Source organism: Cherax quadricarinatus, chromosome 1 (genome assembly GCF_038502225.1).
Source record: "Cherax quadricarinatus isolate ZL_2023a chromosome 1, ASM3850222v1, whole genome shotgun sequence".
In the NCBI taxonomy this organism is placed as follows: domain Eukaryota; kingdom Metazoa; phylum Arthropoda; class Malacostraca; order Decapoda; family Parastacidae; genus Cherax; species Cherax quadricarinatus.
In genome coordinates this window covers 95,487,886-95,512,956 of record NC_091292.1, presented here as the reverse complement: position 1 = coordinate 95,512,956, position 25,071 = coordinate 95,487,886, and the positions used below count along the sequence as shown (strand labels likewise).

At 43.8% G+C, this 25,071-nt stretch overlaps 1 protein-coding gene across 5 annotated transcripts in view; it reads left to right on the top strand.

Moving 5' to 3' along the window:
* Positions 1–25,071, top strand: part of LOC128686001 (uncharacterized) — a 363,682-nt gene that overhangs the window by 125,724 nt on the left and 212,887 nt on the right. For 3 of the 5 annotated variants that reach the window (XM_070084571.1, XM_070084581.1, XM_070084578.1), the window contains one exon: positions 10,912–10,973. The exons of the other annotated variants lie outside the window; for them this stretch is intronic. The gene's annotated coding sequence lies outside the window, so the exon portion shown is untranslated. The remainder of the gene's footprint in view (positions 1–10,911; positions 10,974–25,071) is intronic. 5 annotated transcript variants of the gene reach the window in all.

The following is a 25,071-nucleotide window of genomic DNA, read 5'->3' as shown; positions in this document are numbered from 1 at the left end:
TGTTCCACGTCTGATCTACGCAGTTCTGCTTGAGTATTCCACGTCTGATCTACACAGTTCTGCTTGAGTGTTCCACGTCTGATCTACACAGTTCTGCTTGAGTGTTCCACGTCTGATCTACGCAGTTCTGCTTGAGTATTCCACGTCTGATCTACGCAGTTCTGCTTGAGTGTTCTACGTCTGATCTACACAGTTCTGCTTGAGTGTTCCACGTCTGATCTACGCAGTTCTGCTTGAGTGTTCCACGTCTGATCTACGCAGTTCTGCTTGAGTGTTCCACGTCTGATCTACACAGTTCTGCTTGAGTGTTCCACGTCTGATCTACACAGTTCTGCTTGAGTGTTCCACGTCTGATCTACACAGTTCTGCTTGAGTGTTCCACGTCTGATCTACACAGTTCTGCTTGAGTGTTCCACGTCTGATCTACACAGTTCTGCTTGAGTGTTCCACGTCTGATCTACACAGTTCTGCTTGAGTGTTCCACGTCTGATCTACGCAGTTCTGCTTGAGTGTTCCACGTCTGATCTACACAGTTCTGCTTGAGTGTTCCACGTCTGATCTACACAGTTCTGCTTGAGTGTTCCACGTCTGATCTACACAGTTCTGCTTGAGTGTTCCACGTCTGATCTACGCAGTTCTGCTTGAGTGTTCCACGTCTGATCTACGCAGTTCTGCTTGAGTGTTCCACGTCTGATCTACACAGTTCTGCTTGAGTGTTCCACGTCTGATCTACGCAGTTCTGCTTGAGTGTTCCACGTCTGATCTACACAGTTCTGCTTGAGTGTTCCACGTCTGATCTACGCAGTTCTGCTTGAGTATTCCACGTCTGATCTACGCAGTTCTGCTTGAGTGTTCTACGTCTGATCTACACAGTTCTGCTTGAGTGTTCCACGTCTGATCTACGCAGTTCTGCTTGAGTGTTCAACGTCTGATCTACGCAGTTCTGCTTGAGTGTTCAACGTCTGATCTACACAGTTCTGCTTGAGTGTTCAACGTCTGATCTACACAGGTCTGCTTGAGTGTTCAACGTCTGATCTACACAGTTCTGCTTGAGTGTTCAACGTCTGATCTACACAGGTCTGCTTGAGTGTTCAACGTCTGATCTACACAGTTCTGCTTGAGTGTTCAACGTCTGATCTACACAGTTCTGCTTGAGTGTTCAACGTTTGATCTACACAGGTCTGCTTGAGTGTTCAACGTCTGATCTACGCAGTTCTGCTTGAGTGTTCAACGTCTGATCTACACAGTTCTGCTTGAGTGTTCAACGTCTGATCTACGCAGTTCTGCTTGAGTGTTCAACGTCTGATCTACACAGGTCTGCTTGAGTGTTCAACGTCTGATCTACACAGTTCTGCTTGAGTGTTCAACGTCTGATCTACGCAGTTCTGCTTGAGTGTTCAACGTCTGATCTACACAGTTCTGCTTGAGTGTTCAACGTCTGATCTACACAGTTCTGCTTGAGTGCTCAACGTCTGATCTACACAGTTCTGCTTGAGTGTTCAACGTCTGATCTACACAGTTCTGCTTGAGTGTTCAACGTCTGATCTACACAGTTCTGCTTGAGTGTTCAACGTCTGATCTACACAGTTCTGCTTGAGTGCTCAACGTCTGATCTACACAGTTCTGCTTGAGTGTTCAACGTCTGATCTACACAGTTCTGCTTGAGTGCTCAACGTCTGATCTACACAGTTCTGCTTGAGTGTTCAACGTCTGATCTACACAGTTCTGCTTGAGTGCTCAACGTCTGATCTACACAGTTCTGCTTGAGTGCTCAACGTCTGATCTACACAGTTCTGCTTGAGTGCTCAACGTCTGATCTACACAGTTCTGCTTGAGTGTTCAACGTCTGATCTACACAGTTCTGCTTGAGTGCTCAACGTCTGATCTACACAGGTCTGCTTGAGTGTTCCATGATAACTGATACCAACCTATGAATGTATTTATAAAGTGTTGTATGTTCAACTGTATTTGTTACTGCTTATTAAAACATTCACTGCGTGCCCTGAATAGACTATAGAACAACAGTAGAACAGTCGGCTCACAACCGAGGGGACCTGAGTTCGATTCCAGTGCCAGGTGCGATGTATGAGCAAGTCTCTCATGCAGCTGTTATCCCCTGTTCAGTAGCGGTTAATAGGTACCTGGGTAGACTGCTGTGGGTCGTAATTAAAGGGAAAACGAGTGAAGGAAGAGGAGTGAGGAGTAAGAGGAAGGAAGGAAGGAAACAGTGAGAAATTAGAAGAAAGCAAAGACTGCAGATTATAGTTCCCTCACGCCCATGTTGTCCACGCTGCTTTCTCCACGCCTTCGTTGTCCTTCACGCCCACACTGTCCTCACCGCCCTCGTGCCACCTGCGATAAACCACCTGTCCGCCCACAACCAGGGGACCTCATGTGACCCACCTGGGGATTATTTTGTTTCTTCACCTGTGATTGGATCTCTCTTTTCTCCAAGATTATTATTATTATTATTATTATTATTATTATTATTATTATTATTATTATTATTATTATTATTATACAAAGAAAGCAAAAACTGGAGATTTTAGTTTCCTCACACCCATGTTATCTTCTCGCTGCTTTCTTCATGCCTGGGTATAATAATGTGAACTTTCTCTATGCCTGGGTATAATAATGTGAACTTTCTCTATGACTGGGTATAATAATGTGAACGTTCTCTATGACTGGGTATAATAATGTGAACTTTCTCTATGCCTGGGTATAATAATGTGAACTTTCTCTATGCCTGGATATAATAATGTGAACTTTCTCTATGCCTGGGTATAATAATGTGAACTTTCTCTATGCCTGGGTATAATAATGTGAACGTTCTCTATGACTGGGTATAATAATGTGAACTTTCTCTATGCCTGGGTATAATAATGTGAACTTTCTCTATGCCTGGATATAATAATGTGAACTTTCTCTATGCCTGGATATAATAATGTGAACGTTCTCTATGCCTGGGTATAATAATGTGAACTTTCTCTATGCCTGGGTATAATAATGTGAACTTTCTCTATGCCTGGGTATAATAATGTGAACTTTCTCTATGCCTGGGTATAATAATGTGAACTTTCTCTATGCCTGGGTATAATAATGTGAACTTTCTCTGTGCCTGGGTATAATAATGTGAACTTACCTTTGTTTTAAAAAAAAACACAATAAATCAAATGCAGTGAAGGCCAGGAAAATGATAGGGTAATATAATTCAGATCACTTGTGCTGTCTCACCTGGAGTGCTGCTCAGTGTTTACAGCGTCGTTTAGTTCTGACCAGGTGAGATAAATTCAGAAAAGCATTTAAACTACTGGGAGCGCCTCGGGAAACTAGAAATGTATTCTCTGGAAAGAAGGAGAAAGATATATACTATAAAAGAGATACATGATAATATACTCGTGGAAGATACTGGAGGGACTAGTCCTCATCTACACACTATCCTAATAACGTACTAGAGTGAGAAATGTGGTAGTGTAAAATAAACACAGTGAAAAGCAGAGCTATGGACACAATACACAAGCACTGTATCAACATCCGTGGTCTTAGACTCTTCAACCCACGACCAGCAAATATCGGAAATATTACTGGAACTAGCGTACAAGTCCTCAAGAGGAAACTATATCACTACCTCCATGGTGTGCCCGACTAACCAGGTTATGGTGGATATGTGGGTTGGCAGGCCCCAAAAGCAACAACCTGGTTGACCAAGCAATCGAAAGGGAAGTTTAGCCCAGGGACGGGCCGAGGGAGTAGGAAAACTCCTGAAACAGATCACAGGTAAAGCCTGTCGATGTACGTATACCCCTTGCGACTCATGTGTACACCTGGCAACATATATGTATAACTGGCAATGCATATATACACCTGTCGACATATATGTACACCTGGTGACGTATATATACTTACATATACGTCACCCACGGCTTCCTCCGGCGATGGTAATCTGCAGCACCAGTCTTCCAAATCAGTGGGTTGAGGACCATACAAGGAGCATCGCAAAACAAATTCGCAGCAGGACTATAAATAAGCACCTCTTGGAGCTTCCACGTTAGAATAGAAACCAGGCTTGAAGGGGTGTAGGTAGAGGTGCTTGAAAGGGTGTAGGTACAGGTGCTTGAAGGGGTGTAGGTAGAGGTGCTTGAAGGGGTGTAGACGGGAGAGGGAGGACGCGGCTGAGGCGCGCCCTCTGCTTTTACTGTCTTTATGGTTGTGTTGACATTCTGCCCATCTCAGTTTATTTTTTGTAGTATTATTATCATCAGAGTACATTGTGTGTGCACCAGGTGTCTCCTCACTTTTTTTCGCCTTAGCGCTTTATAATTCTCGTGTATAGCATACTGCCATACCTGAGTACCACCCATTCCCTAGACTCTGTCGTAATATACGAGGGAGACACATGTGTAGCAGTTGGGTATTGTTATCGTGAAAACGCTTCGCCACACTGTGGCTTCATCAGTCCAATCAGTCAAGATTGATAGACTGATTACATAGGCTTCAGGCTGAAGGACTGCATACCTCAGACTCCATCTGATCTTCAACCATTCTTCTTTGTATTGGACTGATGAAGCCACTGTGTGGCGAAACGTTTCGACAGCAAAGATACTCAAGTGTTGCACATGTGTCTTATTCATCAACTAATCTTTATTTTATATTTTCAACATAGAATATACACAGGGTGTGTCACTCGTGGGAGGCCCCGAGCTATGGTTTACTACAGACATAATATACAAAGAAGACTGTAGCAACTACGGGAGTACCAACTCAGGGCCTCTTACGAGTGAGACACATTGTACATCTTTGTATTATACATATAGTATTGTCTCCTGAGCTGTGGTATGTGTGTTTCTTGAGGTATCTGACAGTGTACACAGATTAATAGTGAGCTTCAGTACAGTCTTAGCGTGTACGTACTTATATTCTGCTTTTAAAGATGTTTCTACCGTCTTGGTTTGTAAAGATGTTTCTACCGTCTTGGCCTGTAAAGATGTTTCTACCGTCTTGGCTTGTAAAGATGTTTCTACCGTCTTGGCTTGTAAAGATGTTTCTACCGTCTTGGCTTGTAAAGCAACGATCGTAATATATACATTTCGTTGAGGTTAAATTATCCTACGTTAAGACTGATAAGTATAAGTTATGTTGCTAAGATTTGCTTTGGTGAAGCCACAAACAATAGATTTTAACATCAGTGGTGATGATAAACTAATGTTTGAGAAACTAGATTGACGCACTCTGACGACGACCAGTGTAGACACCTGCGCGGCGGCCTGTCGTGGCAGTGATGATATAAAGGTGAGAGTGACACGGGCAGTGAATTTGAAGTGAAGGTGAGAGTGACGCGGTCAGTGAAGATGAAGTGAAGGTGAGAGTGACGCGGTCAGTGAAGATGAAGTGAACGTCAGAGTGACACGGGAATTGAAGATGAAGTGAACGTCAGAGTGACACGTAAATTGAAGATGAAGTGAGGGTGAGAGTGACACGGGCAGTGAAGATGAAGTGAGGGTGAGAGTGAGAGGTGGGAACCACGAGTGGTGGTGGTGATGCAGAGTAAAGGAGAACCTGGTGCTATAACAGCAAGAGAAGAGGAGGAGGAAGAGTAAATAGTAAAGAAAGGAGTAGGAGATGGGAAGGGAATGAGTCGAGGGAAGGGGTGAAGACGTAGAGAAAGAGCATGCAGTGAAAGAGATAGCGAATGAGGAGATTAAAAGGGGTGGATATATGATAAACTGTTCTCTCCTAAGTGAGAGATAAAACCGACTTCAGAATTAAGAATAAATCCCTCAAGCACACAATTCATAACAGATATTTGTCATCATATAACATCCCAGCAAGATTCGTACGACCTTGCTGGGAAAAGAAATTCGTTCGGATCATTTCGTAGTGTAAACACAGCGTTCATAAGTTATGTGTACAATGGAGGAACTTCATATTTGACGTCCATTTCTTGGCACAATTTGGTAAACAAATGACTGTACTTGTTTTTTATGGTGTTGATACTAACCACCTGCAAGTTGCATGAATAGTTGCATGTAATGTCTTTGAAGGTTGCAACTTATTATTGGATTGTACAATTAACTTTTAAAAGAGTTTGTAGAGAAACATAGTTTACCATCTATTAAAACCCAGGTGGATGGTCTGTCACACCTGCTGCACCATCTGTAGAAATGTAACTTGAGATAAAGTCTTCGACTTCATCTCAACGTTGTCATAAGCTTCTCTCTCTCCTATGTGCGATTATTTCTGTGTTGTTCCAGTCACTGTATTGTTCCTTTTTGTTGATTAGTCGATTTCGTCCAAGGTGTCTCGCGCCATGGCAGATGTTTCGAAAGGCTTCCAGAAGAAATGATTGCCTTTAAAATCCCTGTTGGTTATGTATGGGTCACAAAACCATCAGTATCGGCTACACTTCTGGTTTCATGAACCTGATGTGTAGACACACCAAGTGAAGCAGTTTCTCTTCCATTTTCAACTCTAGTGAAGGGCGTTATCTCCAAGTTGCTGATGTACTTACCCGCTGGAAAGTGATCCAGGTATCAAACACTCTGGCGACTCTTTAGCGAGCCTGTGATGAACTTTTTTTTTTTGCATTTTGGAAAGACAATATATTAGGTCATCAGTGCAGATTCACTTTCTCTTTAAAAAGTTGTGTCACAGTCAAAACGATTATCATTGTTATTATTATTATTATTATTATTGTTGTTGTTGGAGCCTCAGAGACTAATTTCAACATTATGTTGTTTGGTGTACCAGCCCTCACGAGCAGGCTATATATCATAGATAGTGATGCGTACTATGTTCAGTTCACCCAGGGCTGGGCATGGGAACGCAGGGTCGAATCCTGGCCAAGCCGGAGTTCTGTTAATGATTCAGAATCACTTGTTTCGTGATTTCATTGATATATATATATATATATATATATATATATATATATATATATATATATATATATATATATATATATATATATATTATTACATAATATGGCACAGAAGATTTAAGAGATACATTGTTGATATAAAGGTGGCATAATATATATATATATATATATATATATATATATATATATATACATGTTGTTACGTGTGTATCACCGATTATAAGGCGAAAATCTCATCCAGCTCCTCAGAGCTGGGGCGTGTGCCCAAAATGCAGCATGCATTACCCCTTTGAACAGCCGCGCTGAGCCGCTGGAACAGAAAACTAGCTGCCCTGGGATCCCTAGTTACCCTGATGAGTCTTTTTCCCAGCTCCTTAAGGAAATTAGATGCACTCTTTCCCCATGAGCCAAGGGTCTCTGAGCCTATGGGAACAAACATATAATGATGGGCAAGTTCTCCATATTTTCTAGACTTTTGGGACTCCCTAAAGCTGGCAGCTGCCCCTCCTTCCTCCCTGGTGTATTGGAGATAGGTATCAGCCAAGGTAGATGCACATGTATAGTCCCACACCACCTGCTTCCCATCTGTCCAGGCTTGAAGGGTGATACCATCTGGACGCTTCTGGCTGCCATCAGATCTGCATAGTTGGGGTGGCTCCCTTACTGCTGGGCATCCAGCTGTTGTGAGGCTCCTCTTGATAATGTTATTAACCTCCTCATGTCTTGCAATCTTTCCCTCGGATTTACGGCACACAAGACACATATATATATATATATATATATATATAAATATATATATATAAACATATATATATAAATATATATATATATATATATATATATATATTACAACATCCACGTTGAAACCACTAACAGTTTTATCATCATTGCATTTTCCAGTCCACTGAGGTAGGAAGGTCATGGATGTAAATCAATCTAAGGAGTTATATACAACCCGTTGTCTGGATGTGACTCTCACTTGTATGTTTGTGGTAAGAGATATTATAGCTTCTAGTAGACTGTCTTAACTAACAAATTTTCAAAACAGGCAGAATATTCGAGTTTTGTTGACTTAACACACTCAAGAATAAAATGTTTGACGACCATGTTGAGGATGACAACCTCGGGGTTGTGAACCCCGAGTCTTGGACTCTCCATTACACACACAACCCGCACATAGGAGACTGAAACTCATGACGACGTTTCGGCCCGACTTGGACCATATTTCTTAAATGCCTGATATGTTTTTCTTATAGTGTATAGTGCTGGAATTCTTTTCCAGCACAGCGAATTATAAAGTTTCCAGTCATTCCTGTTACTCTTCCATCTTCTTGTCTCCTGTCTGTCCTGTCTCTCCTTCCATTAACTAGTTACACATTATATACTGCTCTAGTGTTATAACTTTCCACTGGAGACGTTGACAATCTCCAATCTATTATTTCTTTAAACAGTTGTGTCCTGGCTTCTAGATCTGTCATTCTCTGCTACGTAATGTATCTCCGCGAATATATCATTTGTTAGAATCTTGTGAGCGTTTACACTGTAGCTATATTACCCGGTGTTAATATCCTCAGGGGATATTAACACCGGGAGAGGCTCTTGATCCAAGGAATTGGTCTTGTCCTTCCCTGAATTAGCCCTGGTTTCCCATTCTCCGGGTTCCGTTTGACTCCTACATGCTTAATGCTTCCCTCTAAATATAAAAACAAAAACAACAGAAAAGCAGTAATAATAATAATAATAATAATAATAATAATAATAATAATAATAATAATCTTTCATTAAAGCCCAACACACGTGCCCCAGAAAGCCGCAAGGCTAAACCTAAACCCAAGAACAGGTGTGTTGGAGGACTCTGCGGAATTGTCTCTTGGGATGTGATGGTTGTTGATGGCGTGGGTGTGCACGGTGGTGGGGGTGTGCTCGGGGGTGGGGGTGTTCTCGGGGGTGGGGGTGTGCACGGTGGTGGGGGTGTGCACGGTGGTGGGGGTGTGCTCGGGGGTGGGGGTGTTCTCGGGGGTGGGAGTGATCCTTGATTTAGGCTAGCTTGTGATTTGAATGTGGAGAGCTGGGAGGAGGAGTGAGATAAGATAAGATTTCGTTCGGATTTTTAACCCCGGAGGGTTAGCCACCCAGGATAACCCAAGAAAGTCAGTGCGTCATCGAGGACTGTCTAACTTATTTCCATTGGGGTCCTTAATCTTGTCCCCCAGGATGCGACCCACACCAGTCGACTAACACCCAGGTACCTATTTGCTGCTAGGTGAACAGGACAACAGGTGTAAGGAAACGTGTCGAAATGTTTCCACCCGCCGGGAATCGAACCCGGGCCCTCCGTGTGTGAAGCGGGAGCTTTAGCCACCAGGCCACCGGGCCACTTATGGCCCGGAAGGGAAGGGTAAGGAAGGGAAGGACGAGAGAGAGGGGAGGTGTATATATAGGGTGGGGTCCAGTGTACTATACTGGTAACAACTAGCACAAAAGACTGGAACAGTGGGATGGAGAGGGACTGGAGAATGGTGTGGACGGTGAGGTTTTCCACTTCCTCACTGTCTCTTCAAAACGGGAGGAAGTATCTCCATCAAGTGTGTGGGTCAAGGACGAGGATGGTCTGGAGGGTCACCAAGTGCCAGGAGCTCCTTTAAGTAGGAATTGTTGCAAATCCTGAGACAGCCACTCAAGGTGCTGAATATAAGATCAGGATTTGTCGAAGACAAATATCTAGCTTCCAGGATGAAGAATCTATCCTAGGACAGGTAACCAAGGTTAACTGCAGTCCTCGAGGATAGAAAGAGGATGAATCTGTGAAGAGATAGCCAAGAATAGCTAGTAACAAGTGGACAGGGACGAATTTGCATCGGCGAAGCTAGCTATTAGCGACCACACGCACCAGCTCGTCGGCAGGTCCTGAAAACGCGTTTGGGAATGGATAAACGGCGAGAAATTGGCCGACACCCGCCCACAGGTACAGCAACGTGAAGGATGACCATCTAATCCATCCATCACCCGAGACAAGAGAGTGAATCAGCTTTATCGTCCATTCCCAGGGAGAGGAGCGTGTTCTAGGCGCTGTAGTGTGTCCCCAGGGATTCACTACAGAACCCTCAGTAGGGTAAGCAGTGTGTCCTGGTGGTAGATACCTATAAGGACTGCCTGCAGAGCCCTCAGTAAAGTGAACATCGCGTGTATTTACATATGTAAATTTTTTGTTTGTATGCGTGTGCAGATGTATATTTATGCATATATGTGTATATAAAAATTTGTGCGTATGTATACGTGTATGTGTGTACACCCTCAGCAGAGTGAGAGCATGCCATGGAGTAGACAGACCCCCAGGGACGACAAGCAGAGCCCTCAGCAGGGTGAGTACCGTGTCGTGGAGTAGCGAGACACCCTCCCAAGGGACGACAGAGCACTCAGCAGGATGAGCAGCGTGTCATAGAGTAGATATAGACCCCATAGGGACGACAAACAGAGCCCTCAGCACGGTGAGTAACGTGTCTTGGGTGTGAATAAACTCAGAACCGTCAGGCGTATCAGTTATTCAGCTGGATGAGGCGTACACACACCTGTCTTGACACACCTGGCTATCTGAACGATAAATGAAGCCTTCTCGTCGTCTGAGAATGAATGTTAAACCAGTGTTAGAGATTGCAAAAGAAGGTAGTTGAAAGTGAACACAAGAGCAAGATGATGAGCGTAAGTAGGAATATAAAGATGAATGAGTGGCAGGAAGATTGCAAGAAAGAAGATGAATGATTTGAATATATTTAGATACTTGATAATACAATATTCTTAGATACTTGATAATACAATATTCTTAGATACTTAATAGTACAATATTCTTAGATACTTAATAGTACAATATTCTTACATAATTGATAGCACAATAATAGTCAAAATAGACAGCTCAGTCTTTTGGAGTAGATGTATCAGCAGACGTGCAGTATATGAAAGATGAGGTGAATTACGGAATAGATGAGGGAAAGGTGGTGGCAGGAGTGCTTAGGAATGTAACAGGTGTTTGTGTGTTGCAGCCAGGAGCAGCTGTGTTGCAGCCAGGAGCAGCTGTGTTGCAGCCAGGAGCAGCTGTGTTGAGGTCAGTGTCTAGTCTGAATTTTATGCAGAGATATTAGGAACACCTGTAACCTCTGTACTGATTCTTGAGGAACCCCCACTCCTGCTATCTCCGACGGATCCCACTCGCTTCATACTCTCACTTCATATTCCCACTCGCTTCATACTCCCACACCTCTCTTTATTTCTTCTTTATGCCTGCTAGTTTTTCTAGCTTGATTAGTCTCTGGTTGGACTGTATCAAATGTTATACTGCAGTTCTAAAAATTACGACCCACCGAGCCTTGCCTTTCCTGTTTTACCTCTGTAATTCTGTCGTAAAACTTCCGAAGGTTCTCGAGACAGGATTTCCCGTCTCTAAATCCGTATTGACATTTTTTTTTCTGAGAAACTCCTCCACTTTACGCATTTCTTACGCTCTGCTCCAAAACCTACCTAGTATACGTATCAGTAATGCCGGGTTACAATGTAATACCGGGTTGAAATGTAATGCCGGGTTCCAATGTAGTGCCTCCTCCCTCTTCCCATACTTGGATATTACCTAGAGTTTACCTGGAGAGAGTTCCGGGGGTCAACGCCCCCGCGGCCCGGTCTGTGACCAGGCCTCCTGGTGGATCAGAGCCTGATCAACCAGGCTGTTACTGCTGGCTGCACGCAAACCAACGTACGAGCCACAGCCCGGCTGGTCAGGAACCGACTTTAGGTGCTTGTCCAGTGCCAGCTTGAAGACTGCCAGGGGTCTGTTGGTAATCCCCCTTATGTATGCTGGGAGGCAGTTGAACAGTCTCGGGCCCCTGACACTTATTGTATGGTCTCTTAACGTGCTAGTGACACCCCTGCTTTTCATTGGGGGGATGTTGCATCGTCTGCCAAGTCTTTTGGTTTCGTAGTGAGTGATTTTCGTGTGCAAGTTCGGTACTAGTCCCTCTAGGATTTTCCAGGTGTATATAATCATGTATCTCTCCCGCCTGCGTTCCAGGGAATACAGGTTCAGGAACCTCAAGCGCTCCCAGTAATTGAGGTGTTTTATCTCCGTTATGCGCGCCGTGAAGGTTCTCTGTACATTTTCTAGGTCAGCAATTTCACCTGCCTTGAAAGGTGCTGTTAGTGTGCAGCAATATTCCAGCCTAGATAGAACAAGTGACCTGAAGAGTGTCATCATGGGCTTGGCCTCCCTAGTTTTGAAGGTTCTCATTATCCATCCTGTCATTTTTCTAGCAGATGCTATTGATACAATGTTATGGTCCTTGAAGGTGAGATCCTCCGACATGATCACTCCCAGGTCATTGAAGTTGGTGTTTCGCTCTATTTTGTGGCCAGAATTTGTTTTGTACTCTGATGAAGATTTAATTTCCTCGTGTTTACCATATCTGAGTAATTGAAATTTCTCATCGTTGAACTTCTTATTGTTTTCTGCAGCCCACTGAAAGATTTGGTTGATGTCCGCCTGGAGCCTTGCAGTGTCTGCAATGGAAGACACTGTCATGCAGATTCGGGTGTCATCTGCAAAGGAAGACACGGTGCTGTGGCTGACATCCTTGTCTATGTCAGATATGAGGATGAGGAACAAGATGGGAGCGAGTACAGTGCCTTGTGGAACAGAGCTTTTCACCGTAGCTGACTCGGACTTTACTCTGTTGACTACTACTCTCTGTGTTCTGTTAGTGAGGAAATTATAGGCCCATCGACCGACTTTTCCTGTTATTCCTTTAGCACGCATTTTGTGCGCTATTACGCCATGGTCACACTTGTCGAAGGCTTTTGCAAAGTCTGTATATATTACATCTGCATTCTTTTTGTCTTCTAGTGCATTTAGGACCTTGTCGTAGTGATCCAATAGTTGAGACAGACAGGAGCGACCTGTTCTAAACCCATGTTGCCCTGGGTTGTGTAACTGATGGGTTTCTAGATGGGTGGTGATCTTGCTTCTTAGGACCCTTTCAAAGATTTTTATGATATGGGATGTTAGTGCTATCGGTCTGAAGTTCTTTGCTGTTGCTTTACTGCCCCCTTTGTGGAGTGGGGCTATGTCTGTTGTTTTTAGTAACTGTGGGACGACCCCCGTGTCCATGCTCCCTCTCCATAGGATGGTAAAGGCTCGTGATAGGGGCTTCTTGCAGTTCTTGATGAACACGGAGTTCCATGAGTCTGGCCCTGGGGCAGAGTGCATGGGCATGTCATTTATCGCCTGTTCGAAGTCATTTGGCGTCAGGATAACATCGGATAGGCTTGTGTTAACCAAATTCTGTGGCTCTCCCATAAAAAATTAATTTTGATCTTCGACTCTGAGTAGCTCACTCATTTCCTTGCTGTCATCTGTGTAGGACCCATCTTGTTTAAGTAGGGGCCCAATACTGGACGTTGTTACTATTTTCTAGATTCCTGGCAGCTGAATCGTTTACAGATTGAATAAGGTTTTGGTAAGGGCTTGATGACCCAACAGGCACGTGTGTGTTAGATCAGAGTGAGTGGAGGTAAATAGTCTGGAGGTTGTGACGTGCTTTAGGAGTATGATAGCTTTGGTCACTGGAACCCCACGCTAAGCAAGACAAACATAAATAAGCAGACGCATTGTCGGGCAAGTTGTTTAATGCCTCGTAAGAGAGAGAGAGAGAGAGAGAGAGAGAGAGAGAGAGAGAGAGAGAGAGAGAGAGAGAGAGAGAGAGAGAGAGAGAGAGAGAGAGAGAGAGAGAGAGGGAGGGAGGGAGAGAGAGCAGAGCAGTGTAATAGGATTAGCATGCAGGGTCACTCACACGCCTGGCTCTGGTAATTGATGGATGCTTAGAAATCTCACTTAAACATCTTACTCACCTTGTACACTTTCACTCTTCACTTGGTTTGTGCAGCCATCAAATTGAACGCTTGCTGGCACAAGTGTCACTTACCGGAATCCATCAGTGCCAAGAAGTGAACACTTTACTAGAATTAACCCTTGCTAGAAATCGGTCCTAGGAGGAAAGAATCAGCTGTCCTACTCTGGACAAGAACACGATGCTGGAAGTGGCTACTTCTGCTGGAAGTGATCCTCGTCTCACCAGGCCTCTTGAGACACGGAGACGTGTGAAAGATCTTGAGCTAAAAATTTCCATTCCCTGTGGCTTGTCTTGAATTGTTAAGATCATCTGTCTGCGACTGTAGTTATGTGTGCGTGTGTGTGTGTGTGTGTGCGTGTGTGTGTGTGTGTGTGTGTGTGTGTGTGTGTGTGTGTGTGTGTGTGCGTGTGTGTGTGTGTGTGTGGGTGTGTGTGTGTGTGTGTGTGTGTGTGTGTGTGTGTGTGTGTGTGTGTGTGTGTGTGTGTGTGTGTGTGTGTGTGTGTGTACTCACCTAATTGTGGTTGCAGGGGTCGAGACTCAGCTCCTGGCCCCGCCTCTTCACTGACCGCTACTAGGTCCTCCCTCTCCCTGCTCCATGAGGTTCATCATACCTCGTCTTAAAACTATGTATAGTTTCTGCCTCCACTACATCGCTTGCCAGACTATTCCACTTACTAACTACTCTATGACTGAAGAAATACTTCCTAACATCTATTTGACTCACCTGAGTCTTCAGCTTCCAATTGTGACCCCTTGTTTCTGTGTCCCATCTCTAGAACATCCTGTCAATGTCCACCTTGTCTATTGCACGCAGTATTTTGTATGTCATTATCATATCTCCCCTGACCATCCTGTCCTCCAGTGTCGTCAGACCGATTTCCCTTAACCTTTCTTCATAGGACATTCCCCTTAGCTCTGGAACTAACCTTGTGTGTGTGTGTGTGTGTGTGTATGCATGTAAGTATGTATGTATGTATGTATGTATGTACGTACGTACATAAAGAGTATATTATAAAATAAAGGTGTGGTGGTATACAGAAGCCTCCACCTTGACTGACGTCAATAATACTCACAGGAAGCCACAACCTTAAATTACATGATAGTCTGAATATTTCTTTTAATAGTTTCCCCAGAGTTGAACTCAGAAATACAGTAAGTGCTGAAAGTTATACATTTTCACGGCCAAGATGTGTCATTCTCACGGCTGCTTTGTGGACTTGTGGTGGCGCTCTTGTGTTGATACATGCAATGTTGCACATTAATATGTGGTGGTAAGCTCAGGGTCTCTCTCTCTCTCTCTCTCTCTCTCTCTCTCTCTCTCTCTCTCTCTCTCTCTCTCTCCCTCCCTCTTGCATCGATGGCAGAGAGAGAGTGAAGTACCAGAATATTAAAATATTAACGGGGCTTGAGTACTCTGCGTTCGAATATATATATATATATATATATATATATATATATATATATATATATATATATATATATATATATATATGTCGTGCCGAATATGTAAAACTGGTCAATTAGCAAGAACTCATTTAAAATTAAGTCCTTTCTGAAATTTTCTCTTATACGTTTAAAGATATATTTTTTTCATTAATGTTGATGTAAAAATTTATAATTTTGCACCAAAAGAATCTTAGAAAACTTACCTAACCTTATCATAACAAGAACAATTTATTTTAGCCTAACACAACTAAATATATTTTAGATTTGTTTACAATAATTTAATATTAAACAAACACAGTGAAATATATTTTTTTCGTTAGGTTCAGAATGATTTTGGCGAAATTATTGCATACACAAATTTTCGCTTGTCCTATATGGCAAGATGAGTGTTGCTATTTAAGCCAAGATCGCAAGTTCTGCCTATTCGGCACGACATATATATATATATATATATATATATATATATATATAATATGTATATATTAATGTAGGTATTAAATATGTTAGGCTGTACACATAACTTTTAAGGCAGTAATCTACTAGTGTTTCGTTGAACTACAAGACAGTATATAATGTTCAGTAAAAACAAAGTTCTGTCACTATGATCTGGAAAAGAAAATAAGGAAATAAAAACTAGAGCGGCGTATTAAATAAGCTCAGATCTCACGAGAAGGCAAAAGAGTAGTGTGAGAGACTTAGGAGTGATAATGTTAGACGATCTTACATTCAAGGATCACAGCCACATGGGTAATTATAGACTGGATAACTAGAACCTTCAAAACAAGTGAATCCAATAATGATAAGTTTCTAAAGGCAGTTCCTAAACAGTTGAGCTGTGTTATATACGATGGAGTGCGTTCATCTAGCACCAATAGCCTAGTTGATCAGGCTATCAACCAGGTGGCTTGGCCTGAGTGGGGGCCGTGGGGGCGGTGACCCTCGAAAGTGTCTTCAGGTAACCTTCAGGTAGGAAGGTAATCTATATCAATTACTGGACTGCTTCATACTTCATCACTGCAAAAGTAATATAACTTTTATGGCCTCATTAAAAGTAGACTATTAGCGCACCATTTTAGGCTCACACGGTAGGTCTCTTTGTCTCTTGGGCAATGGGAGGTGGGAGCGGTGATGGTGCAACGAGTCTATTTGTTTACCTTCGTGACTAGAGGCCAGGGGACGAAGATGTCAATACTGCCAGTGTTGTTCTTACTGTCATGACTGCTCTATGTAATGTGTTTGCTTTAGCTGAATTTTGTTGTTGTTGTTGGAAATTATAAATACTGTTGTTACTATAATTGCCTAAGATTACCAGGAGTTATTGCATCACCACCATCATCGCTGTGAACCTCACTACCAGTACCACCACCAGTGCCATCACCACCACTGCTACCACCACTAGTCTCACCACCACCAGTACTACCATCACCACCGCCAGTACTACCACCAGCAGTACCACCACCAGTACCACTACTACCACCACCACCAGTACCACTACCACCAGCACCATCACCACCACACCAGTACCACCAGCACCAGCACCATCACCACCAGTACCACTACCACCAGCACCACCAGTACCACTACCACCAGCACCACCAGTACCAGATCATATATCTCCAGCATGAAGGCCCTGAAGCAGCGCCTCTTACGTGATGTGTCATGTTACAAAAAACGCGATTCTAAAAGCTTAGAGATCTCCAGTGAATACTAGAAAGGACTGCCCTTCTAGTATCCAGCCTGTTACTGGGTTTTCGTAACAAGTAGTCAGTATCCTTGTCCAATTATCCATTGAATTCAGTATGGTTCAATAGTGCTTTAGGATTTCAACTGGTAGGCTACTAACTAGAGAAATTAAAATTTAATAAATTTATTAAATCTAAGTTGTCTAGAGGTATATTATCAAAGTAAATTAATTACAGCAATCAAAATAAAATCAATCTCTCGAGTTCAATATTATTGTGCTGAAAGCACATATCACATTTATAATTCTTAAGTACCGTCAGGTACATTAACATTTAATAAGATATTACAAAGATGTACAAGTGTGTGTATGCGTGTAAGTGCTCTTAAGTAGTTAGCTATGTCTCAAGACTCGAATAAGACTTAAACAAGTGACTGACAAAGTCCTCAAATAAACTAACTTCTTGACCGACTGGCAACCCGAACAGTCTGCTTGAACAACAAAGAATGCTAAGCCCAATAGCAATGCAATATGCGACTGCGACACAATCAGGATCAAGGAGATAATATAACGACACTAAGTAGGGACCATCTGCAGATCCTCCACAAAAGTTACAACACTCCCATAATACTGAATCTTTGTTCAGCATAGGAAAACTGTGACTGTGACAATACACAGGAACCAGTACAAAATTAGGTCAGAAGCTATAGCTAAGGACCTGAGATACTCAGAGTGTCTAAGAGACACACAACCTCAGTACAACGTCGAAAATCACAAAGTCTATACAATGTTCTGTGAACAAAGTTCTACAGAACTAACAAGAATAATGAGACAGACAATCTGTCCAACCACCAAGCGAGTCTCCAGCAGACTGTCAGACAGACAAGCTGTCCAACCAGCAAGCGAGTCTCCAGCAGACTGACTACTTCACTAGAGGTGAGGACACCCCCCCTCGATCACGTGATAGCTACGTGGACAACTGCAGCTCAGAAGCCGGCAGTATAACGAGCGACAAGCGATAATTACAGTAGTTTGACAATCAAGCCTAACTGAGCACATTTTATGTACATCCTAACAACATAAGCTAAATAACAATATAACAGTCAAATAATAATATAAAGTCATACATTTACGATTTAGCTATTATCGCAAATATAAGCAATATAAAATTATATGAAAAGATAATATACATTACATATATACATAATAATCATTGTAACCCATTCAGGGGTTGCAACATGTCACTCAGTGTGGGGCAGGAGAAACGAGAAAGTTACTCTCCCACCAACCTACAAGCAATAACCCACGACCTCATCCACTAACCCACGACCTCACCCTCTAACCTACAACCTCACCCACTAACCCACAACCTCATTCACTCACCCACAACGTCACCCACTAACCCACAACGTTACCCACTAACCCACAACGTCACCCACTAACCCACAACTTCACCCACTAACCCACAACGTCACCCACTAACCCACAACTTCACCCTCTATCCCACAACTTCACCCACTAACCCACAACTTCACCCACTAACCCACAACTTCACCCACTAACCCACAACGTCACCCACTAACCCACAACGTCACCCACTAACCCACAACGTCACCCACTAACCCACAACGTCACGGACTAACCCACAACTTCACCCTCTATCCCACAACTTCACTCACTAACCCACAACGTCACCCACAAACCCACAACGTCACCCACTAACCAACAACGTCACCCACTAACCCACAACTTCACCCTCTATCCCACAACTTCACCCACTAACCCACAACGTCACCCACTAACCCACAACGTCACCCACTAACCCACAACATCACCCACTAATCCACAACTTCACCCACTAACCCACAACCCACTAACCCACAACTTCACCCATTAACCCACAACTTCATCACTAAACCACAACCTCACCCAGTAACCCACAACTTCACCACTAAACCACAACCTCACCTGCTAACCCACAACTTCACCAACCCACAACCTCACCCACTAACCCACAATCTTACTCAACCATCGACAAGTGTCGACAATTTAAACCTGTCCAAGGTCACCTCAATCGTGAGGTGTGCGGGCAACAAGTACCTGTTATCTCCCAGCTGGGCTGGAGGTTATATCATTTGTCTAGAGGTCTTGTCAGGGGCTTCTCGGGAGGTCTTGGTGGTCACGAGAGTGGCTTCTTCGACCTCTTGAGAGGTCTTGGTGGTCACGAGAGTGGCTTCCTCGACCTCTTGAGAGGTCTTGGTGGTCACGAGAGTGGCTTCCTCGACCTCTTGAGAGGTCTTGGTGGTCACGAGAGTGGCTTCCTCGACCTCTTGAGAGGTCTTGGTGGTCACGAGAGTGGCTTCCTCGACCTTTGAGATTGTTAGTAACCCAGGGTAACCCAAGAAAGCCACTGTGGTAAATTTCCAATGACCATCCGCCCTATTCACCCCCCCCCCCGCCCCCAGGATACGACCCACACCAGTCGGCTAACACCCAGGCACCTACTTACTGCTAGGTGAGCAACAAGGACAACAGGTATAAGGGAACATGCTTACCATGCCGGGAATCGAACCCGTGTCTTTCAGATGTGAGCCGAAGGCACTACCACTTGGGAACAACCTCAGCGTGCTGTTGTACTATAAAGGAGAGTAAGATAGCGGGAAGAAAAAATTATGTCAGCCTGAGCTGGGAGACTTCAGTAGGGCGGTGATGTTAGTCTGAGCTGGGAGATCTCAGTAGGTCAGTGATGTCAGCCTGAGCTGGGAGACTTCAGTAGGGCGGTGATGTTAGTCTGAGCTGGGAGATCTCAGTAGGTCAGTGATGTCAGCCTGAGCTGGGAGACCTCATTAGGGCGGTGAGGATATAGCCAGGTACTGGACTAAAGTAACTTTAAACGTGTGTTTCCAGAAGTACTGGAGTGAATGTTACTTGGAAATTCGAGTACCTGAAGATGACCTAGCCCAGCAACTCGAGGAGAGGGTGGAAGTGTGAAGTGTGAGTGAGCAGGATGTTTGTGTGGCGTAGAGAGGTACAAGAGGCTGGTCGCGTGTGTGTACTCACCTAGTTGTGGTTGCAGGGGTCGATTCACAGCTCCTGGCCCCGCCTCTTCACTGGCTGCTACTGGATCACTCTTCCTGCTTCATGAGATTTATCATACCTCTTCTTAAAGCTATGTATGGATCCTGCCTCCACTACATCACTTCCCAGACTATTCTACTTCCTAACAACTCTGTGACTGAAGAAATACTTCCTAACATCCATGTGATTAGTCTAAGTCTTCATCTTCCAACTGTGACCCCTTGTTGCTGTGTCCCATCTCTGGAACATTCTGTCTCTGTCCACCTTGTCGATTTCTCTCACTATTTTATATGTCGTTATCATATCCCCCCTATCTCTCCTGTTTTCCAGTGTCGCCAGGTCGATTTCCCTTAACCCTTCCTCGTAGGGCATACCCCTTAGCTCCGGGACTAGTCTTGTTGCAAACCTTTGCACTTTCTCTAGTTTCCTTAAGTGGTTGGCTAGGTGTGGGTTCCAAACTGGTGCTGCATACTCAAGTATGGGCCTAACGTACACAGTGTACAGGATCCTGAACGATTCCTTATTAAGATGTCGGAATGCTGTTCTTAGGTTTTCTAGGCGCCCATATGCTGCAGCAGTTATTTGGTTGATGTGCGCCTCAGGAGATGTGCCCGGTGTAGTCTCTGGCCACCTTAGACTGTACTCTGTCTGCGGTCTTCTTTGCCCTTCCCCAATCTTCATGACTTTGCACTTGGTGGGGTTGAACTCCAGGAGCTAGTTGCTGGACCAAGCTTGCACCCTGTCCAGATCCCTTTGTAGTTCTGCCTGGTCTTCGTCCGATTGGATTCTTCTCATCAACTTCACATCATCTGCAAACAGGGACACTTCTGAGTCTATTCCTTCCGTCATGTCATTCACAAATACCAGAAACACTACCGGTCCTAGGACTGAGTCCTGTGGAATTCCACTCGTCACAGGCGCCCACTCTGACACCTCGCCACGTACCATGACTCGCTGCTCTCTTCCTGACAGGTATTCCATGATCAATTGTAGTGCCTTCTCTGTTATCCCTGCCTGGTCCTCCAGCTTTTCCACTAATCTCTTGCGTGGAACTGTGTCAAACGCTTTCTTACAGTCCAAGAAGGTGCAATCTACCCACCCCTCTCTCTCTTGTCTTACTGCTGTTACCTTGTCACAGAACTCCAGTAGGTTTGTGACACAGGATTTCCCGTCCCTGAAACCGTGCTGGCTGTCGTCGATAAGCTCATTTATTTCTAGGTGTGTGTGTGTGTGTGTGTGTGTGTGTGTGTGTGTGTGTGTGTGTGTGTGTGTGTGTACTAGTTGTGGTTGCAGGGGACGATTCACAGCTCTTGGCCCCTGTCTCTAGTACGTGTGTGTGTGTTTGTGTTTCTTGTATTTTCTCTGTGAAAGAAAGCAATTTTGGTGGTGGTTGGGGTTGTAGTGGTTGTGGTGGGGGTGGTAATGGTGGTAGGGAGGGTATGAGGGCAAATCCAGGTGTATTGGGAGGGGTTATTGTGTTACCTGACCAGTGACTAAAAGGGGTACCCTCCTCCTCCCCCACCCTCTCCTCCCCCTCCCACTCCTTCCCCTCCCCCTCCCACTCCTTCCCCTCCCCCTCCCCCTCCTCCTCCTCCCGCTCCCCCTCCCGCTCCCCCTCCTCCCGCTCCCCTCCCTCTCTTAACTTCCCTTCCTCCCCCTCCTCCCCCTCCTCCCCCTCCTTCCCCTCCTCCCCTCCTCCCCCTCCTCCTCCTCGTTGTTCCCATACCTACCAAACCGGAGACAATGGTCTATGGATAGGGGAAGACATATCAGTGGAATGTGGTTGGTCACTCCTAGTGACGTACATGTACCAGCATGCTGGTGGAATGTGGTTGGTCACTCCTAGTGACGTACATGTACCAGCATGCTGGTGGAATGTGGTTGGTCACTCCTAGTGACGTACATGTACCAGCATGCTGGTGGAATGTGGTTGGTCACTCCTAGTGACGTACATGTACCAGCATGCTGGTGGAATGTGGTTGGTCGCTCCTAATGACGTACATGTACCAGCATGCTGGTGGAATGTGGTTGGTCACTCCTAGTGACGTACATGTACCAGCATGCTGGTGGAATGTGGTTGGTCGCTCCTAATGACGTACATGTACCAGCATGCTGGTGGAATGTGATTGGTCACTTCTAGTGACGTAGATGTACCAGCATGCTGGTGGAATGTGGTTGGTCACTCCTCTCATAGTGACGTACATGTACCAGCATGTTGGTGGAATGTGGTTGGTCACTTTTCAGTGACACACTGATGTGAGCCTCACACAGACGCTTAAAAATAGACGTGACAGAGGAGCCTAATCATGTCAGTCAGTCGATAATTAAAAAGGGACCGAAAGCTATAGCCCACTCTCCCGCAAACCTAAATAGTAATCACAAATAGTTAATTACCAACAGACAGGTGCTTATAACCCCGTTAGTGGTGTTTTGTGAGAGTCAGAGAACCAGGAAGCAGAAAGATGGGTGGGCTGCATGTTACTGAACTGCAAGAATGTATTTGACACTGTACTAAGAGACTGATCCAGTAACTAGAGGAACAAACAAGATAACAGGCAGGATAACAGACAGGATAACAGCCAGGGGCAAACGGGAAAGACATAATGTATCCTGGATTATTTATAGGAAAGGAGGAAACGAGTGATGGTCTGTTTGGACCTGGAGTTTACCTGGAGTCGCTTCCGGAGGTCCGTCCCCCCGCTCCCGCTTCCTGGTCCCAGACCAGGCCTCCTGATTTCTGGCTTGATCGATCAAGCTATTTGTACCAGCCACCCGCAGTCTAATGTTCGACCCACAGCCCGGCTGGTCAAGAGCTTATTTGAGGAACTTGTCAAGTTCCCTCGAGAAGACAGCCAGAGGTTGTTGGTTATTCTCCCCTTAATGGGGCAAATTAGGAAAAAATAGAATTTCAAACTGAGCTCCCTAGATGGATAGAGTATCTCAATATAAGGTGAATGAACCCATATAAATGGAATTCTGATACTTATTTCTCGAGCAATTGCTAATCTGCAAAACCATAATATACTCAGACCTGCACGAGTAAGGGTGTACAACTTTAAACATTGCAAAATTGCAATTGTTAATAAAATACCAAATAACTGTTTTTTTTAATTTATTATACAAACAGACAATATTAAAAACATAAATGGAACTTGTATCCAAACATTTTGTAAGTATTAGAAAAATATAAAAATAAACCAAATAGCTACTTGGACACATTCCAAAGGGATAAAATTTTCAAGTTCCATATTGCTGAGTTTCCTGAAGAAGAACAGTCTTTCTATATTACTAATTGCTAGAATGAAAGTGTATGAAGCAATTTTTATCCTTCTTTATGCATAGATTTACTTTCCATACAGAACAGTAAAATGAGGATGTAGTATAATTGTTCTTGTTGTTGCAACACTTACAAGTACGTACCTTGCCAAGCACTGGCCAGTGACCTAGCATTTTATCAAACCTCACACTTACAAGTACGTACCTTGCCAAGCACTGGCCAGTGACCTAGCATTTTATCAAACCTCACACTGTCATCAGGTCTTCTGCTAAGCATCTCTTGTCCTAGTTATCGAGCCTATCATTTTCCTTGCGTTAGCAATAGCAACATTGTTGTCGTTCTTGAACGTGAGATTTTTTGACATCATTACTCCCAAGTCTCGCACATGGAACTTTCGCTAAGTGTCAGTCTTTATTTCCTCTATTCTTCCGTAGCGGAACAGCTATTTTCCGTCACTGAACGTCATATTGTTGTCTGAAGCCCACTTGAAGGCTTAATTTATATCTGCTTAAAGATTCACTGCCTTCGACGGACGCCACTTACTTAGAGATTCTGTTGTCATCAGCGAAGGATATTATGATGCTATGATTATTTCCATGTGTGGAGAGTACAGTACCTTGAGGAGCAGTATCAGTATGGTGGTATCAGGATAGTGATGTATAACAGTATCAGGATGGTGATGTGTAACAGTATCAGGATGGTGATGTATAACAGTATCAGGATGGTGATGTATAACAGTATCAGGATGGTGATGTATAACAGTATCAGGATGGTGATGTATAACAGTATCAGGATGGTGATGTGTAACAGTATCAGGATGGTGATGTATAACAGTATCAGGATGGTGATGTATAACAGTATCAGGATGGTGATGTATAACAGTATCAGGATGGTGATGTATAACAGTATCAGGATTGTGATGTATAACAGTATCAGGATGGTGATGTATAACAGTATCAGGATTGTGATGTGTAACAGTATCAGGATTGTGATGTGTAACAGTATCAGGATGGTGATGTGTAACAGTATCAGGATGGTGATGTATAACAGTATCAGGATGGTGATGTATAACAGTATCAGGATGGTGATGTGTAACAGTATCAGGATGGTGATGTATAACAGTATCAGGATGGTGATGTGTAACAGTATCAGGATGGTGATGTATAACAGTATCAGGATGGTGATGTGTAACAGTATCAGGATGGTGATGTGTAACAGTATCAGGATGGTGATGTATAACAGTATCAGGATGGTGATGTATAACAGTATCAGGATGGTGATGTATAACAGTATCAGGATGGTGATGTATAACAGTATCAGGATTGTGATGTATAACAGTATCAGGATGGTGATGTATAACAGTATCAGGATTGTGATGTGTAACAGTATCAGGATTGTGATGTGTAACAGTATCAGGATGGTGATGTGTAACAGTATCAGGATGGTGATGTGTAACAGTATCAGGATGGTGATGTATAACAGTATCAGGATGGTGATGTATAACAGTATCAGGATGGTGATGTATAACAGTATCAGGATGGTGATGTATAACAGTATCAGGATGGTGATGTATAACAGTATCAGGATTGTGATGTATAACAGTATCAGGATGGTGATGTATAACAGTATCAGGATGGTGATGTATAACAGTATCAGGATGGTGATGTATAACAGTATCAGGATTGTGATGTATAACAGTATCAGGATGGTGATGTATAACAGTATCAGGATGGTGATGTGTATACAGTGTGGCTCCATAAGAATCATTCCTCAGTAAATATTTATTTCATTGATAATAATTATCATTGCTCTGTTTTATTCCAGA